Below are 7872 nucleotides of genomic sequence, written 5' to 3' on the forward strand. Positions count from 1 at the left end.
GTATCTATTGATGTAACTAAAGTTACTAAACCCCTTAAAAAACAGATGAAGCTAAAGAAAGATAATGGAACATGGGCGTATATTGATTTTCGCTACGTACGACTACCCACGTTTTGTTTCTTATATGGGATAATCGGCCATGGCGATCAATTTTGTCCGAAGATTTGTTCAGGGTGTGGACTTAAAAGCCGAGAAACCTTTTGGGGCTTGGATGCGAGCGAGATTGAGAAGAAATGCTCCCACACTGCGGGGCAAAAATGGATTGCTCTAGAATCCAACTCAGAACGTGAGAAATAGAGTGCGCCAGTGGTGGTTGAAAATGATACTGGTAATAGCAAGGATGTGGAAACAGGAGACAATCTGGTACGTACTTCTGAACCTACGACTGCTGGATTTAATTGGGAAGAAACCCTAACTATACTTATTGTGGAATAGAAAAGGAAACGTATGGATGAGGATGGATGATGGGTGGTTGGAGTTGCAATGGAGTGTGAATCATCTGGGCCAAAAATTCGTTGGAGGCGGGACTTGTGATGCAAGCCCGCCTAGGATTACGAGTTTCCTAACTTGGAATTGCCGGGGGCATGGCAACCCGACGGCAGTTCGTGTTTTAGCGGACTTTGTTCGCGATAAGAGGTCGAAGGTGCTTTTTCTGATGGAAACTTTTGTTGACAGGAATAAAATGGAGTTGATTCGTGTACAATTGAATTACGAGAATGTGCTTGTTGTTGATGCAGTTAGCCATAGAGGAGGGCTAGCCCTTCTTTGGACGAATGCAGTAGATCTTGAGGTTACGGGGTTTTCAAATAATCATGTGGATGCAAAGTTGGCACTATATGTGGATAAACCTTAGTGGCGTTTTACGGGATATTATGGTTTTCTTGAGAGGCAAAGACGAAGAGATACATGGCAGATGTTAGGCACTTTAGCTGCCCAAAGTTCTTTGCCTTGGGTTTTAATGGGAGACTATAATGATTTGCTTCATCCCTACGAGAAGAGAGGACGTGCCCCACATCCGGAATGGCTAATTAATGGCTTTAGAGATGCAGTGGAAGATTGTGGTTTACAAGACTTCCCATTTAGTGGTCACCAATTTACATGGGAAAGTTCTCGTGGTACGGTTAATATGGTTGAGGAGAAGTTAGATAGAATTCTGACTATTGAGACATGGATGACTATGATAGATGGTGCCAAAGCAACATCGGTTCTGTGCCCCTATAGTGATCATCTTTTGTTACTACTAACTCCAGTCACGTTGATTCAAGGCACAAAACAAAATTGCTTTTTTTTTTTTTTTTATAATATGTGGTTGCGTGAAGATAATTGTTGGGAAATTGTATCCCAAAGTTGGGACAGAACGGTGGGTTTGGATGCTCTAAGCAGAATAGAGAGCTGCAATAAAGACATTTGGCGATGGGGTCGCACATATAATAAGTAATTTCAGCGTAAAATTGATCAGTGCAAGAGGCGATTAGATTTGCTACGTTCTAGACGTGATAATGATGGACTTTATGCGTATGCTCAGACTAAAAAAGAGTTCATTTATTTGTTAGAACAACAACATATTTTCTGGAAGCAAAGAGCTAAGGAACATTGGTATAAGGGGGGTGATGTGAACAACAAGTTTTTCCATAATTTCCTAAAATCTAGAAGAAGGAAGAATAAGATTCAGCGGTTGAGAAATGCGGATGGGGAGTGGGTTGAGGACGAGGCTGCGATTGGAGAGGTCATGGTCGATTATTTTGGAAAGCTCTTTAAAACGGACCAAAGTGATATGAATGTAGTTATTGAGTGCATTACTCAAAAGGTCTCTCCGGAAGATAACTCAAATCTGTTAAGGCCTATCAGTATGGATGAAGTTCGTATAACAATTTTCCAAATGCATCTAGATAAGTCTCCGGGCCCGGATGGTTTAGGACCGGGATTTTATCAACATTTCTGGGGCATCGTTGGTGGCGCGGTAACGGATTTTTGTCGACGCTTCTTGGAGACTAACAAATTGACAACAAAGGCAAATGCTACGTAAAGCATTATAAGCCCCCAAATTACCCCTATTCTCATAGTAGGAAAATTGGGTTTGATATTGGTTAGACTTGAGTCTTTCACCCAACTTTCGTTGTGATGAAATCCTATCCAAAGCAAATCAATAAAAGTTGCGCATCAATTATCAATAAGAGGAATTTATAATCTAATTCAAACATAAAAACCTTAGGTTAATTAATTATCCCCTTTATGCAATAATCATAAACCTAGCATCAAGAATAGCAATAGAACCCTAATCCAATACCAAAAACTAACTACTCATGCTTCATAAAAGTAAATAAAGCAAAGCAATAATAAATAACCATAAACATCTCAAGAAATCTGAAAAGAAAGTAAATAAAGGAATAAGAGAACTTTACTACTAATGAAGAACAAATCTAACTCCAATATGAGGTTCCAAACTTGAAATTAAATAATCTAATGTAAAACTAATCTAAACGAGTCATTTCCATTTTTTGTCTTACTGTTATTGGGGCATTGCCAATTTTAGTCCACTTCATTAATTTTTACCACATTGCGGCCAGTCTTATTTAGTCATTGCCAATTTTAGTCCACCGTTAAAATTTCCATCAAGTAACCGTCCAAAACAGGGGTATTTTGGTCTTTTCATGCTTTGATCATCTCCTTTACCCTTTGCAGTGGTTTTCCTTACACATTTTCATCCAATGAAGAGGTCCGGCGAAAGCCATGGCTTTGTAATGTGTCTCACATGGCTTTCACCGGACCTCTTCATTAGATGAAAATGTGTAAGAAAAACTACTGCAAAGGGTCAAGGAGATGACCAAAGCATGAAAAAACTAAAAATACCCCTGTTTTGGACGGCCATTTGACAAAAATTTTAACGGTGGACTAAAATGACAAAGACTAAATAAGACTGGTCGCAATGTGGCAAAAATTAATGAAGTGGACTAAAATTGGCAATGCCCCAATAACAGTAGGACCAAAAATGGAAATGACTCTAATCTAAACTATGCTAGGGAAATCTAAAGAGAAGAGGAAAAAATAGACTAAAACTAACTAGGACTGGGAACCACTTAAATTGTAGAAAATATGCAGAATATATAGCAGACAGATGGGCTTTGGGCCATGAGGCAACTTCCAAAATTGATCGAAAACATGCCAAAATCCTTCATTTACTACTCGTTTTAGGCAGTTGCACCTGTAGACACCAAATATATAAAAGAGTATCAATTTCCTATTAAGAATTAGACAGTTAATATAAAAAACAACTAAAATAGGGAGTGAATAATAGTTCAGAATCAAAGGCATCACGCAGTAACGGATTTTTGTCGACGCTTATTGGAAACTAACAAATTTCCAACAAAGGCAAATAATACGTTTACTGTTCTTATTCAAAAAAGGCCACACCAGAAACTATGATGGATTTGAGACCTATCGCCTTGTGCAATGTACTGTATAAAATTGCAGCCAAGGTTTGTGCAAATAGACTTAAAGTTCTGTTGGACGGGCTAATCTCTAGTGCTCAAAGTGCTTTTGTGACGGGCCGCATTATAATTGATAACATAATGCTTGCCTATGAGATCCATCACTTTTTAAAACGTAAAACGCAAGGGAAAGAAGGGGTGGTGGCATTGAAAGTTGATATGAGCAAGGCCTACGATTGTGTTGAATGGTATTTTCTGGAGGCAGTGTTGATCAAAATGGGCTTTGCTCGGCAATGGGTGGATATTTTGTTAGAAACAGTCAAGTCTGTCCAGTATCACATCTTGCATGATCGGTGTCAGTTAGGACCGATTATCCCTGAGCGTGGTTTGTGACAGGGTGACCCCTTATCACCATACCTGTTCTTAATTGTGGTGGAAGGCCTCAGTGCGTTGATTGACAAACAAATGCGACAAGGCTTTTTGCATGGGGTTAGTGTAGCACGTGGAGCACCACCTGTTAGCCATCTCCTATTTGCGAATGACTGCTTCCTATTTCTACGGGCGAATGTTCAAGAAGCCGAGAGAATGAGGTTAGTGCTAGATACTTATTCAATAGCTTCTGGTCAAAACATTAATTATGAAAAATCAATTGTATGTTTTAGCTCCAATGTGCATCAACATGTTATATATAGAGTTAGGATCATATGGGATCACTTTCTCAGGTAAGATCGTGAGATCACATCTTGTCCATTAAATATTAGATTTTAACGGTTAAGATCAGATGGGGAAGGACGCTGAATGTTATATGCTGTAGGGATAGTTAAGTAATTTTATTTATGATTTAATGTGTTTATATTTGGGAACAATCGTCATTTGATACGTGATTTATTGCCTATTGCACACGACTCTTCAATACTTTTTTTTTTGTTTCCTTTTGTTCTCGTTTTCCTTCCCCAGCCGTGAGCAGAAGCCGACGACCCTTCATTTTCGTGTTTTTGCTTTGGACTTCCCTCGCCACCGACGCCATCAACTGTTGCTATGGAGGACTCCAATCTTAGACGGTCAACGCGTAGGGCACCGTGTTCACGCACAGATGAAGGTATTCCTCTTATTTTTTTAGGGTTTTTGGTTTACGTCGGGTTGGGGGTATGGATGACAATTTCAATCCGTCCGGTGGATATCCACCCCGCATGGGTGATAGTGGGTGGTGGGTCTTAAAAAAGTAAATTCGCGGTGGGTCGGGTTGGATTCGGGTTCTATGTACAAAACCTCACCCGACCCACCATGTGTGTATGTATATATATATAATAGTAAAATGAGTACTAGTATGTAGTTTATTATGAAAGTTTCTATACCTTTGGGTGATTTTTACTATTTTTATATTTAAACTACTAAGTTTAATTTTAAAAATTAGCAATTTAGTTATTATATTTGAATATTGTCACATGTAGTATGTGTCCATATACTTTCTCCCCACACTAAGGCTCAAACCCATGACCTCCCACTTGGGAGAATCACTTCATGCCACTTGACCACAAGGCCTTTGGCAATGAATTTTATGATTTTATTATGTGTAAGTAATTTAAATATTATTTTTTGAACGAAAATTAATAAGATGATAAGTGGTGGGTACCCATAGTGGCACCCGCATCCGATGGGGGTGGGGGTGGGTTTTGAAAAAATCCACCTGATGCGGGTTGGGGGTTGGGGTGGGTGGAGAAAATATAAGGTGGGTCGGGTGATTGATGTAGCCCTCCCCGACCCATTTCCATCCCTAGTTGGGGGGTGGGTGTTATTTTTTGGCGTGTTCATGGTGGGTTTGGTGGTCGGCGATGATGGGGGCTTGCCCCATTCGATTTTGGTGGCCGCCGATGATGGGGGTGTAGTGGGCGGTGGTGGGTTGTGTTTATTTGGTGGAGTTTTAGCAGATGAATGGGGTGGGGTGGCGGTGGTGTGTTATGTTTATTTGGTGGAATTTTTGCAGATGAATGAGGTGGGGGTGTCGGTGGCGGTGGTGTATTGTGTTTATTTGGTGGTGTTTTGTAGATGAATGGGTGGGGCTGGCGGTGTTGTGCTATGTTTTTTGGCAAAGTGTTGTTTATGTTTATTAATTTATTTATTTTGTTTACAAATTTGTGAGTTAATCATGATTTATTCAATATCAATATCAATATTAAGTGTTTAGGAATCCAATGAACTCAACTACATGCAGAGTTGAATTTTTGTTCATGTTATGTTAAGAAGGTGTTTGAGTTTTTTATCTCTGTTTTTCTTTATAATTATATTTTTTCTGTTGTTAGAATGTGTGTGCGTTAGAGTTTGTGTGCTGTTAGAATAAGTTTTCATGTAGAATAAGAAAATTCATTTTTTTTGTGTGGGTTTTTATAATATGTATTTAGAAAAATTTTAAATATCATTTTTACTAAAAATTATGTGTTGAATTATTCTAATATATATTAGTAAGAAGAATATGTCATAATGTTGTTCATGACGTAAGGCATAAACCTGTAGAAGGTAAAAAAAAAGTTATAATATTAAATTAAAATTTACCGTTTTTCTAATTTATTTGTGTGTGCGTTCAGAAATATGTTTTGTAGTGTTTGCAATTCATATATTACGTGTGTGCGTTCATTTGATACTGTCGCTTGTTGTGATTTATTTCATATTAATCTGCATGTGTGCGTATGACTGTTGGATTACAATGTGGTCCCCTATAAAGTCGAGTTTGTTAGGTGTATGCAATTTATGTTTGCAGCGTGTGCACACAAATATATATTTTAGAGATTATTAATTCGATGATTTTTGGGCTGTTTGTTAAGGATATGCCATCTAGATATTAGGTTTATTTATTTATTTGTTTTTGTTTACAAATTTAATGAACTCATGAGATAGGGTTATTTAGGTATGAAAATTAAGGGTTATTAAGTTTTTTTTTTTTTTTTTTTGTGATAATTTGTATGTGCTAATTGATTCAATTTCTGTTTATAGTAATTATGTGTCTAGTTTTTGTATTATAAATAATTGGTAAATTCTGTTGTTAAACTAGTTCTTTTTATTTTATCGTGCATATTCAGATTCTTATATGTTTTTTTCATGTTTTAGATTGATTTATTCGCAACGTGCATACTTGGACGATGTTGGGTATTCGTCACTTTCAGTAAAGGCAATAGTGTTGGTTTCACGTTGACTTCGTATGTCTTGGCGTGACACAACAAACCAAGTTGATTGTGGGGTCTTTGTGATGCCGCAGATGGAGATGTACGTTGGTCAACTAACCTCTCGGTGGCATTGTGGGTTAAATAAGGGGGATGTGGAGTCTTTGCAGGCATTTAGGATTTATTTCATGAAGGACATCCTACTCTCACATATTAACACGCATTATAAGAAGAATTTCAATGATTTGACCCAATATGTTTCCACTGTTGCTTAATTAATTACATTGTGTGATGCGTAATGCGTTTGCTCTTTTTTTTTTTTGTCAAAACATTATTTACGATGGGATTTTACTGTTTAGTACCTTTTTCCTGTTTTTTCTTTCAAACTAAATTCTAACAATATTTTGGTTCCTTGTTTTACTCATTTCTAATGTTGTGCTCAGTTGGATTGTTTTATTTTTTCTTAAATTGGTGTCGACTGCCTGCACACGGTTCCCTTACGTATGCACTCGCTTTTTCAAAATGCATGCCCATCTCGATTTCAATTGCACATTGTTCTTTACAAACATGCACACGCCGCATATTTCATCGCACGGTATCTATATTGTTATTGAACGCTCCTTAATTATGTTTGCATAACATCCCTATATTGTAGTTTGATTTTATTATTATTATGTATTCACTACGATGCACATGCAGATATTAACGTAGTACTTAACAATATTGGTAATAATTGATATTCTACCCCTTGCCCCTTTAATTTTCCTAACAGTTTGCACACGGTCTACACTCGCATGCACACACCTTACCACTCTTATTTTTCAATTTGTTTTGCATCAACCAGTTTGCACACGCCATACACTATCATCAACACACACCATAACCAGTTTGCACACGCCATATATACACTATCATGCACACACACCATAACCAGTTTGAACACGCGTGATCTATTATAAACATACACCATTCCCTCAATGTAGGTTTGCCAACGCTTCCCTTGTGTATGCACTCGCTATTCCATATACACACATCACTGACGAGGTGCAAACAACAAACACACCGTGCATCCCACCTACTTTTTTCCACTCTCCTCATGATGGCATTTTAACTTTTATTTTTTATTCTTTTGCACACGTCCACCCATGAATGCACACACAAATAACACATACGATATTGAATTCATTAACAGACCAAAAATTTAACAAACAAAAACAACAAACAAATCGTGCATTCCATCTAAAATTACCCAAACCACTCACGATGGTGTTTTTACCTTTTATTTTTGT

At 37.7% G+C, this 7872-nt stretch overlaps 1 long non-coding RNA gene across 1 annotated transcript; it reads left to right on the top strand.

Annotated features, from left to right (window-relative positions):
- Positions 1-4336: 4336 nt before the first annotated feature.
- LOC116001034 lies at positions 4337-6946 on the top strand. The gene is made up of 2 exons (XR_004094214.1): positions 4337-4527; positions 6531-6946. It is a non-coding gene; the product is annotated as an uncharacterized LOC116001034 (long non-coding RNA).
- Positions 6947-7872: the final 926 nt, after the last annotated feature.

The sequence above is a fragment of the Ipomoea triloba genome, chromosome 13 (genome assembly GCF_003576645.1).
Source record: "Ipomoea triloba cultivar NCNSP0323 chromosome 13, ASM357664v1".
NCBI classification, from domain to species: domain Eukaryota; kingdom Viridiplantae; phylum Streptophyta; class Magnoliopsida; order Solanales; family Convolvulaceae; genus Ipomoea; species Ipomoea triloba.